Source organism: Rhinopithecus bieti, unplaced genomic scaffold, assembly GCF_001698545.2.
Source record: "Rhinopithecus bieti isolate Rb0 unplaced genomic scaffold, ASM169854v2 scaffold_1673, whole genome shotgun sequence".
Taxonomy (NCBI): domain Eukaryota; kingdom Metazoa; phylum Chordata; class Mammalia; order Primates; family Cercopithecidae; genus Rhinopithecus; species Rhinopithecus bieti.
The window spans coordinates 1,990,911-2,002,731 of NW_016804690.1; positions in this window are offsets into that span (position 1 = coordinate 1,990,911).

Below are 11,821 nucleotides of genomic sequence, written 5' to 3' on the forward strand. Positions count from 1 at the left end.
TTTTTGAGACGGAGTCCCACTCTGTCCACCAGGCTGGAGTGCAGTGGCGCGATCTCGGCTCACTGCAGGCTCCGCCTCCTGGGTTCACGCCATTCTCGTGCCTCAGGCTCCCTAGTAGCTGGGACTACAGGCGCCTGCCACCACGCCCGGCTAATCTTTTGTATTTTAGTAGAGACGGGGTTTCACCGTGGTCTCCATCTCCTGACCTTGTGATCCGCCCGCCTTGGCCTCCCAAAGTGCTGGGATTACAGGCGTGAGCCACTGCGCCCGACCTGGATTGTCATTTTCTACTACTTTATGAGTAGAGAGGCATCTAGCACAATTATCAACAGGTCTCTTTGAGCAGAGTAGAAAGATCTGGGTTACGGAAAGTGGAGGTTGCAGTGAGCCAAGAACGTGCCACTGCACTCCAGCCTGGGCGACAGAGCGAGACTCCTTCAAAAAAAAAGGAAAGGTCTGGGTTAATTTTCCAATTCTCTCACTCACTTGCTATGTAACTTAGGTCAAGCAATTAACTTTTAGGAGCCTTTTCTGTGAAGTGGGCATTGTAACACCCGTCTTATTGTTGTAAATATCATGTGAACGTCACATCAAAGTGCTTCATAATTTCTAAAGTGCTCTACAAATATGAGGCATCAGTTACTCCCGCAAGAGCCACATCTCCTCTCAGGCTGTTAGTGTGGGGTTAAATCAGTCTATTCATTAGTTAAGCTGGGCTTTCTTCTTGCTCTGGTTACCAACCTTACTTTATAGGATTCAAATTCTAGGCATGGTCTGCCTTTGCTTTGTGCTTAGAGTGGGGTATGATGGCTCTCTTTCTTTCCATGTCTCGCTAAAAGCAAGCCAGGCCCATTTCTCCTTGGAGGGGCCTTTCTTGTTGGGATTGAAGCTACTTGGTTGCCCTGTGACTTCAGCTCTCATGGACTTGAGAGTTAATATTTGTAGTTTTAAAGCTTTTCTCTATATTAGGGTGGGAACGAAGTTCTTTCCAGCTTTCTATATAGGTACAGGCAAAATTTGTGTGCAAAATATTTTTTTACTAAGGTAGTATGATATGTTTAGAAACACAAATTATTTTGGTAATATTATAGACACCACTGCTTCCCAGCTAGTAAAACGTTACTAGCTGGGTTTGGTGGCATGCAGTGCGCCTATAATCCTAGCTACTTGGGAGGCTGAGGTGGGAGGATTAGTTGAACCCAGGAGTTTGAGACCAGTTTGTGTCACCTAGTGAGACCCCATCTCAGGAAAACAATAAAACAAAATGTTAGCAATTCTGGCATACTAGTTTCAGGAATAATAAAATGGTTACTATAGATACAGTATATGTCCTTGCATTTTCTCAGATAAGATGGATGCATACAAGCTGAAACCGTAATGAAATTAATTTTCTTATGTGATTTATGGTCTTACTCATTTACCAACTCTAAAATCTTCAATATCCAGTTTACGTTTTCTTATGGAATATGATTCATTTGTCTGAAATATTTGACAAATGCTTGACAGTCCTTTGTGTTATAAGACTATGAAGAGCAGGTGGAACTTGTAATGACCACGAGGCACCTCTTTCAGAGCTATGTGGTCTCCACCTTGCTGCTCGCTACCTGGCTAGAATGCATAGATAATGTTTGACCATTTCTAACCTATGATTTGTTTACTCTAATCCTTCACACCAAGATTTTCTACAGAGAACTTTCTTGCTGTTATGAATGTAACTTTGACTGATTTACAAGCTAACGTTGAGAAGGAAGCTGTACAAATGTGCTTTTGGAGAAGGCTCATTTAATATGTGACTGTATATAATATACCTATCACCATCACTAGGGTATAGGAGGAAGGGTAGAAAACAAGCTAAAGTCTATGCTTTAATTATGATGGATTACAAACATCTTTGTGTATGGGAAGAAATATATTTCATTGGGCACAGTTGAGAATATACTTTCGCCATATTGGTAATGCAAATACATTTTGTATATAGGAAGAAATATATTTCATTGGTCATAGCTGAGAATATGTTTAGGACATATTGATAATACAAATAAATCTATTTTCATAGTCAGTGTGCTAAACTTAAAGCAAAATTTAAAATGTAGAAATATACTTGAAAATGTGAAAATGTGATGAGTATGAAAACTTTTATTTTGCTTTACTTTATAGGTTGTAGATATTTTCGGTATATTTTAAAGCAAGATCATCAAATCTTAGGGAAGAAAATTAAGCGGATGAAGAGATCTGTGAAAAAATACAGTATTGTAAATCCAAGACTCTCATACTGAATTTTAGTTATTTCACAGTAGTAGCTACACAGTAAGTAGCTCAGTAGATAGTTATTGAATGTCTTTTGTAGTTATGTATTAAGAAGCTTGTATGACTACAAAATCTTATTTTATATATTTTATATTTTGTGTTATTTATAGCTAGAGAAACAGTATTACTGCCTTTGCTCTTTGTAACTGTGTCTGTTTTCTTTTTTGTAATGTTAAATGTTACATTTGTTAAAGAATAATTCTTCAAATGACAAAATATTAGAGAATATAGTTCTACAGCAGTTATTGTTTGCAAATACTTTGCCTCTAGCTATTGTGTAATAAACTGTAACTTGTGGTGCTGTGAAATGAATTTATATTCTTTTATATGCTAATTAATCAATTTTAGGTATACCACCATGAAGAAATATATTGGTGATGAGTTCTCTTGAGGAATTTTGAAAAGAGAGAAGGATTTAGAAAACACTCTTTCTCGGCCAGGTGCAGTGGCTCACGCCTGTAATCCCAGCACTGTGGGAGGCCTAGTTGGGTGGATCATGAGATCAGGAGTTTGAGACCAGCCTGGCTAACACAGTTGAAACCCTGTGTCTACTAAAATGCAAAATTAGCTGGGCGTGGTGGCAGGCACTTGTAATCCCAGCTACTCAGAGGAGGCTGAGGCAGGAGAATCGCTTGGGCGGAGGTTGCAGTGAGCCAAGATTGTGCCAGTGCACTCCTGCCTGGGCAACAGAACTAAACTCTGTCTCAAAAAAAAAAAAAAAAAAGAAACTCTTCTCTTTCAGTATAAAGACATGACAGTTTGGGGCAAAATAACCTCCTGCTAGAGAAAGACCTTTTGCTCTAGAGGACTAATTTGGGTTGTAGCAGTAGGGAGGGCTCGCTCTTTTCAGCTGGCACTGGCCTCACTTCAAAGGGCTCTCGGCTTTTTGGTGCCTGGCACAGCAGTCTAAGATCACGAGGTCAAGAGATTGAGACCATCCTGGCCAACATGGTGAAGCCCTTTCTCTACTAAAAATACCAAAAAAAAAAAAAAAAAATTAATCTTGGTGGTGTGCGCTTGTAGTCCTAGCTATTCAGGAGGCTGAGGCAGGAGAATTGCTTGAACCTGGGAGGTGGAGGCTGCAGCGAGCTGAGATAGTGTCACTGCACCCCAGCCTGGCGACAGAGCGAGACCCCGTCTCGGAGAAAAAGAACTCACGCGTCCCCTCTCCTTTTTCTCTTGGAAACTAGGATGCAGCGGTATGTAGCTGGACAGTGGAGGAAACTCGCCAGTGGAATAGTATCCTTGAGTCACACAGTAAACCCACTGGGAAAACCTAGCCAGAAGCCAACAGCAACTTTCCTGGAATATGGGCTGAGCTTTATAATATGTTGGGATAATTGGTAGAATAAGTGCTTCTTCAGAAATGTCTTGGCTTTTACATTTACTGCTGGGATAACTAGTAATTGAGTTCCATGAAAACTCACTCACTTCAGAAAAAGTCTAATATTTAGATGGCGAGACATGTTTCCCATTGGCTTATATTCCTACTAATTCTAAACCATCTGCAAGAAGATTAGGGGACAAATTGTGCTTTGTGAATAGTTTATATTTCAATATTACTTAGTAAGAAAGGTCTATCAATAAAGAAGTACTTAGAAAGCACATGTAAAATGAGTAGGCGTTCCACAGAGCTAAAATAAACCAAGTTTAACTTTTAACATAAATAGGATAGCTTTACTGCTGCAAGTCCATGATTCGGTTGTGTAGGAGTTCTGTATAAGACTAATACTCTAGCAGTGAAATTCCCAGAATATGTGGAAAACATCTGAAAGCATAGGCCAAGATCTGCTTCCTGAAACTTTTCGTCAAAAGTGATAAAATAGGATTATGATTTCTTTTGATCTCTAAGAAAATGGAGGTGAGAATAAAGAAATGAGTAGATATGATTCTTGGTTTCCATACAAAGCTGTCTCAACATTTTTACATCAAATGTTCTTATCTAATTGTTAGTGCAATTCACCTGTGAAACTTTTTTTTAGGTTCACTGATGTTTAAGCTGCTTCCATGAATAACAGTAATAGCTAAAATTCATCAAGTACTTTGGGCTTTACCTTTCATTGTAAAACCACCACAGTCCTATGAATTATCCCTATTTTACCAGTAAAGAAAATGAGGTCATTGGAGATGAAGTAACTTGCCAAGGTCACAGCTCATAGGTGTTGGCACCAGGATCCTAACCCAATCAGTATGGTTCCAAAGATCACACTCTCACATAGTATCTGTATGGCCTCCCAGTGCAGTCGGTGTTGACTACATGCAGAGCACTGAGCCAGGTGGAGTGAGACAAAGCAGCAAAGGTAAGAACCCAGGTCTGCTCATTTCTGCTTGCCAGCATCACTTCACAAAGCCTCTGACCCTGTGACGACGGGCAACTCTCTGGAAAGATGCCTTGAAGACAAAACAGCATAAAGCACGGGGCACCCCCACGTCTCTTGCCTGAGTCACTACATTCCTTAAGTGACCCCAGTCCTTGCCTTCTCCTACACATGAGATAAAGTCTGATGGGATTAGTGATTATGTTTCTGTAATCCATAACCAGATGTACTCTTACACATAAACCTTGATAAGATTCTGCTTGAATGTAACTTTTGAGCAAGTTTGATGTGTTTTGCTCTATATGAACCCTACCACCTGTATATAAGCGGTGAGCGGAAATACTGCACTGGAACAGTCTGACAGGACTGCTTGCTTATATGGTTACTACTTATAACCATTCATCACTACTACTTTAAGACACTTTAGCAATAACTAAATAAAGATAATTTAAAGTCTTGTTTTCTCCTTGAAACCTCTGAATGTATAGATTTAGGATGTACAACCCGATGTTTTGACATGCATTCTGAAATGATCACTACAGTCAAGCTAATTAATATCTTCATTATCTCTACATAATTACCATTGTGTATGTATTGTGTATGTATATGTGATGAGAAGATTTAAGATCTTCTTAACAAATTACAAGTATGTAATACAGTACTGAGCTGTCATCACCGTGCTGTACATTGGATCTCCAGAAATCATCTTGTATCACTGAAACTTTGTACCATTTGACCAATATCACTCCATTTCCCCCTTCCCTCAGCCCCTGGCAACCATCTTACCCTCTGCTTCTCTGTATTTGACTCAGATTTCACATACAAGTGAGATGATCATGCAATATTTCTCTTTCTGTGGTCTTGCCTGTTTTAATTTTGCTCAGCATAATGTCCTCCATGATCTGAATGGCAGGATTTCTTCCTTTGATAAGGCTGAGCAATATTTAATTGTATTTTTATAAACCCTATCTTTATTCATCTGCCAAAGGACGTTGAGTCATGCTGCAATGAACTAGGAGTGCAGATATCTCTTTGCAATCTTGATTTCAATTCCTTTGGGCATATACCCAGAATTTTATATTTTCAGTTTTTTGGGGGAACCTCCGTATTGTTTTCCATAATTTACATCCCTACTAGCAGCGTACAAGCGCTTCCTCTTTTCGCCCTCACTAGCGCTTATCTTTGACCTTTGATACTATTCATTCTACCAGATGTGAGGCTGTATCTCCTGGTTTGATTAGCATTGCCGTCGTGACTGGAGATGTTGAGCACTTACTCATATACCTGTTAGCTATTCAAATTTCTTTTGAGAAGTGTCTATGTAGGTCCTTTGCCCATTTTTAAAATTGAATTATATTTTTGTTACTGAGTTATATGAGTTCTTTCTGTATTTTGGATTATTCGCCCCTAGCTGATTAATTATATGGAATGTGAATTACATCTCTGTAAAGCTGTCAACACCCCATTCCCTTCCTACCTCCCCTCATAGAAAAAAATAAAAATGTTCTATGGAGTCAGAAAGGTCTGGGTTCAAATTCCAGTGTGGCTGAAGCCCCTCACCTAGCTGGGCCTTACCGTTATTCTATAAAATGGGATGGTCTGGAAAGGTTGATATAAAGTGCTGAACATGGTTCTTGGCAAATGTTTTTTCTCAATAAATAGAAACATTGTTTTATGTTAACATTTTTGAAAAAGGAAAAGCAACAAAAATTAAGAAAAAAAACAGAGAGGTGTGGCCTTTTGGACCCAGTTATTTACCTATATTTATAGCACAAGGGCGTTTTCTGCTGGATTGAATTAGAATCTTTGTATTTTAAATATTCCAAAAGGAAACAAGCAAGACCTTTGATGGATGGTCTACAAATAATATGACTAACATCTGAATAAGTCAATCCAAGATTCATGCATCTAAACCAATCTGCCACCAAGTAAGAGTCGACTTAGCCCCACAAAAAATGCGGAGCCGACTTCTATGTTGTTTTCATAGTTATGAAGGTAGCCTTTAGCTCAGTGAGTAGAGGCAGCTCTTTGTTTCTGCCCATCAGTCCCATAGTGATACCACTGCCAGTTGTTTAATTACAACTCCCCTCATGCCTATACCAAGAACTCCCAGATAATCTTATCAATGGAACTGAATCATCAGTCAATACACTCTTCAGTAGGCTGCATCCGAGACAAATTTTTCCAAATGAAGGACAAATAAAAGTGATAACTGTACTTTCATTCTTTTTGGGTACATCATGATGGAATAAAAAATATCTGGGCTGTAATTCAGAACACCTGAATTGTGTTGCCATCTGTATTCATCTAAAGTGGGGCTCTAAAATATTTCACTGAACCCCTCTTGGACTTCATTCATTCATATGCTCACTGGTAATATGATATCTACCTTGCTGACTTAATTGTCTTGAGAGAATTGAAGATCAAATGAAATGCAGTGTGAGAAAATACTTTCTAAACTGTAATGCTTTGTACAAATGAGTTGTTATACTTTCTCTAATCTCAGGTACAACCTGTTCATCTTTAGACTGTGAGAGAGGGAGTCTGAAGGCAGATAGATAGTTACGTCAGTAAACTATGTGAGAAGCTACTGAGCTAGAACATTTCTTTTTATATTTTTTTCTGTTATGTTCCATGACCTGATTTAGGATAAACACCTGACTCTCAACATCACTTTTTAAAAGACACTTGCATTGGGCGTGGTAGCTCACGCCTGTAATCCCAGCACTTTGGGAGGCCAAGGGGAGTGGATCTCTTGAGCCCAGGAATTCAAGACCAGCCTGGGCAACATGGTGAAACCACCATCTCTACCAAAAAAAAAAAAGTAAAAATTAGCTGAGCGTGGTGGCACACACCTACGGTTCCAGCTACTGGCACCACTGCACTCCAGCCTGGGTGACACTGAGACCCTGTCTTGGAGGAGAAAAAGTTAAAAGGCACATGCTATATGAAACTGTGTGTGTGTGTGTGAATGTGTGTATTACTGCTATGGGCTGAATTGTGTCCCCTAAAAAAGAATGGTTGAAGTCCTACCCCCCAGTACCTCAGAATGTGACCTCATTTGGAGATAGTTTTTACAGAGAGAATCATGTTAAAATGAAGTCATTATGGTGGGCACTAATCCAGTATGACTGGTGTCCTTATCAAGAGGGGAAATTTGGACATAAATGCGCACAGGGAGAAGGAGCACCATGTGAATGTGAAGACAGAGCTCGGGGTGATGCATCCACAATCCGGGAATGCAAGATCGCTGGCAGACCCCACCAAGTTAGGGATCAGGCATGGAGCAGTGTCCCTTGCGGCCTTCGGAAGGAACCAACCCTGACAACATCTTAATCTCAGACTTCTGGGCTCCAGAGCTGTGAGACAATAAATTTCTGTTGTTTAAGCCACCAAGTTTGTGGCTGTGTTACACCAGCCCTAGCTAATTTTTTAAAGGATTATGTTTGCTTCAAAAGTGGAAACTGAAGTGATTTCAGATACTCTGTTCCTAGCTTATAGTTTCAGAGTTATTTCATAAGTTCACCTAATGTTCAGTGAAAATGTGTTTTCTGTTCTTTTCCATCCGTAACTTATCTAAAAGCTCCACTCAACTTTCATTATGATATTCTTAATCCCCTGCAGCCAAATGTCATCTCTCCATTCTCGGGATCCCTAATGGCAGTTTGTTCCTCCTTTATTGTTACCTTAATCTTATATATGCCTGTATTATTTGGATACTTTAATCCTTTTTTCTCAGAGCATAAACTCCTTGAAAAAGTTTGTTTTATATGTCAGTTTTCTGTTAAACATTTCTCTTCCAGCATAATACTTTGCACAAAATAGTATGTATTTGCTGAATTGACACCAAGATATCTTTGTAAAATTATTGCATGATTATTATATAATTATATGTATATATGGAGAGAGAGAGAGAGAGAGAGACGGAGTCTTCTCTGTCACCCAGGCTGGAGTGCAATGGTGCAATCTCTGCTCACTGCAACCTCCGCCTCCTGGGTTCAAGTGATTCTCCTGCCTCAGCCTCCTGAATGTCTGGGATTGCAGTCGCATGCCACCATGCCCAGCTAATTTTTTTTTTTTTTTTTTTTTTAGTAGGGACGGGGTTTCACCATGTTGGACAGGCTGGTCTCAAACTCCTGAGCCTGTGATCTGCCCACCTCGGCCTCCCAAAGTGCTGGGATTACAGGCGTGAGCCACCACGCTTGGCTGTAATTACATATACGATTTTATATAAAACGTAGTATGTTACGTATTTTAATAATCAGAAACTCATGCTGTCACTGTCTGATCAGATTATGCCCACCAATCTTTCTCTGCTAATCTTGCAGTGACTCTGCTCAAAACAATAGGATCTCCATATTTTTCACGGCAAAGGGAAAACGGAGACATAAATGTCATGGGAAGATCAGAAAATACTCTCAGGTCCTACATGAATGAGATAATACACTCATTCTTACATATCCCAGGGTTAGATGGTTCTGAGAAGGTAATGGGGGTGAATTCACTGGCTGAAATTAGTCCAGTGTTACTCCTCCTGCTTAAGCCTCCAGAACCATGACATTCTGTGACATTTGAGCAAATAACCCAGAAGAAATACCACAGTCAACAGTGAATCATGGATGACATTTATTTTATTTTAATTTTTTTTTATTTTGAGACAGGGTCTCACTCTGTCACCCAGGCTGAAGTGCAGTGGTGCAATCATGTCTCATTGGAGCCTTGAACTGCTGGGCTCAAGCAATCCTCCTACCTCAGCCTCCTGAGTAGCTGGAACCACAGCCATGCACCATCACATCTGGCTAATTTTTAATTTTTTTTTTTTTTTTTTTTTTTTTTTTTTTTTTTGTAGAGACAGAGTCTCAGTATGTTGCCCAGGCTGGTTTCAAACTTCTGGGCTCAAGTTGTCCACCCACCCACCTCAGCTTCCCAAAGTGTTGGGATTATAGGTGTGATCCATGTTTTAAAAAACCCCCCCCAACCAGGTTTTTTTTTTTTTTTTTTTTTTTTTTAGGCAGAGTTCCACTCTGTCTGTCACTCAGGCTGGAGTGCAGTGGTGTGATCTCGGCTTACTGCAGCCTCTGCCTCCTGAGTTCAAGTGATTCTCCTGCCTTGGCCTCCTGAGTAGCTGGGATTACAGGCGTGTGCCACCGCACCCAGCTGATTTTTTTTTTTTTTTTTTTTTTTTCGTATTTTTAGTAGAGACAGGGTTTTGCTATGTTGGCCAGGCTGGTCTTGAACTCCTGGCCTCAAGTGATCCACCCACCTCAGCCTCCCAAAGTGTTGGGATTATAGGCGTGAGCCACTGCACCCGACCAACTAGGTGTAATATTGAACAGTACAAATNTGTCTGTCACTCAGGCTGGAGTGCAGTGGTGTGATCTCGGCTTACTGCAGCCTCTGCCTCCTGAGTTCAAGTGATTCTCCTGCCTTGGCCTCCTGAGTAGCTGGGATTACAGGCGTGTGCCACCGCACCCAGCTGATTTTTTTTTTTTTTTTTTTTTTTCGTATTTTAGTAGAGACAGGGTTTTGCTATGTTGGCCAGGCTGGTCTTGAACTCCTGGCCTCAAGTGATCCACCCACCTCAGCCTCCCAAAGTGTTGGGATTATAGGCGTGAGCCACTGCACCCGACCAACTAGGTGTAATATTGAACAGTACAAATAGGAAAGCAGGACTATGCTGATGATCATTCTGACTACTCCCTCCTATATCTGTCTGTCTGTCTGTCTATCTATCTATCTATCTATCTATCTATCTATCTATCTGTCTGTCTTTCCATCTATCCATCTATCTGCCTACCTACCTATCTACAGGATCTCCCTCTGTCACTCAGGCTGGAGTGCAATAGTGTGATCACAGCTCACCACAGCCTTGAACTCTTGTGCTCAAGCAATTCTCCCACCTTAGCCTCCCAAGTACCTAGGACTACAGGTACCTGCCACCACGCCCTGCTAATTAAAAAAATTTTTTTTATAGCAACAGGGTCTTACTATGTTGCCCAATCTGGTCTCAAACTTTTGGGCTCAAGTGATTCTCCTGGCCTCCCAGGAGGCCTCCCAAAGTCCTGGGATTATAGGCATTAACCACACCTGGGCAATTTTGTTTATATTTTAAATGCAATTTGGGGCTTTCATAATCCAGAACATTGTGAGTATAGACTTGGCTAGACTGAGATTCACTGTCCCTTGATGATACCCTGGCCAATGCTGTTTCTGGCGATCAGTTGGGCAGCCAGGTAGGGCGCCCTCTGTAGCGGCACATCTGGAACAAGAAGAAACTTGGACTTCATCTGCATTTCAAATGGAAGCTTTTGCCAGTAAGGAAATTCAAGGTGGACCAGAACCATGGAAAATGCTGAAAGGAGAGTTAGCTTAAGTGCCAAATGTCCCCATGGACTTACGCCTTGGGTCATGCCTGTATGGGTTTGGGGCTGTGTGAGTTTGGGACTCATGTTCTGCATTTATTCATTCAACAAATATTTATCAAAACCTGTTATGTGCAAGGGATGTGAACAAAGGAAAACACATTTTTATTTTATTTTATATTTATTTTATTATTATTTTTTGAGATGGAGTTTCACGCTTGTTGCCCAGGCTGGAGTGCAATGGTATGGTCTTGGCTCACTGCAACCTCTACCTTCTGGGTTCAAGCGATTCTCCTGCCTCAGCCTCCCAAGTAGCTGGGATTACAGGCACCCGCCACCACACCCGGCTAATTTCTTTTTCTTTTCCTTTTCTTTTTTTTTTTTTTTTTTGAGACAGAGTCTTGCTCTGTCACCCAGGCTGGAGTGCAGTGGCACAGTCTTGGCTCACTGCAACCTTTGCCTGCTGGATTCAAGCAATTCTCCTTCCTCAGCCTCCTGAGTAGCTGGGACTACGGGCATGTGCCACCATGCCCGACTAATTTTTTCTATTTTTAGTAGAAATGGGGTTTCACTATGCTGGCCAGGCTGGTCTTGAACTCCTGACCTCGTGATCCACCTGCCTTGGCCTCCCAAAATGCTGGGATTACAGACGTGAGCTACCGCGCCCAGCCGCTAATTCTTGTACTTTTAGGAAAGATGGAATTTCACCATGTTGGCCAGGCTGGTCTTCAACTCCAGACCCCAAGTGATTCACCTGCCTCGGCCTCCCGAAGTGCTGGGATTTCAGGTGTGAGCCACCGTGCCCGGCCATGAAACACATTTTTAAAATACTAA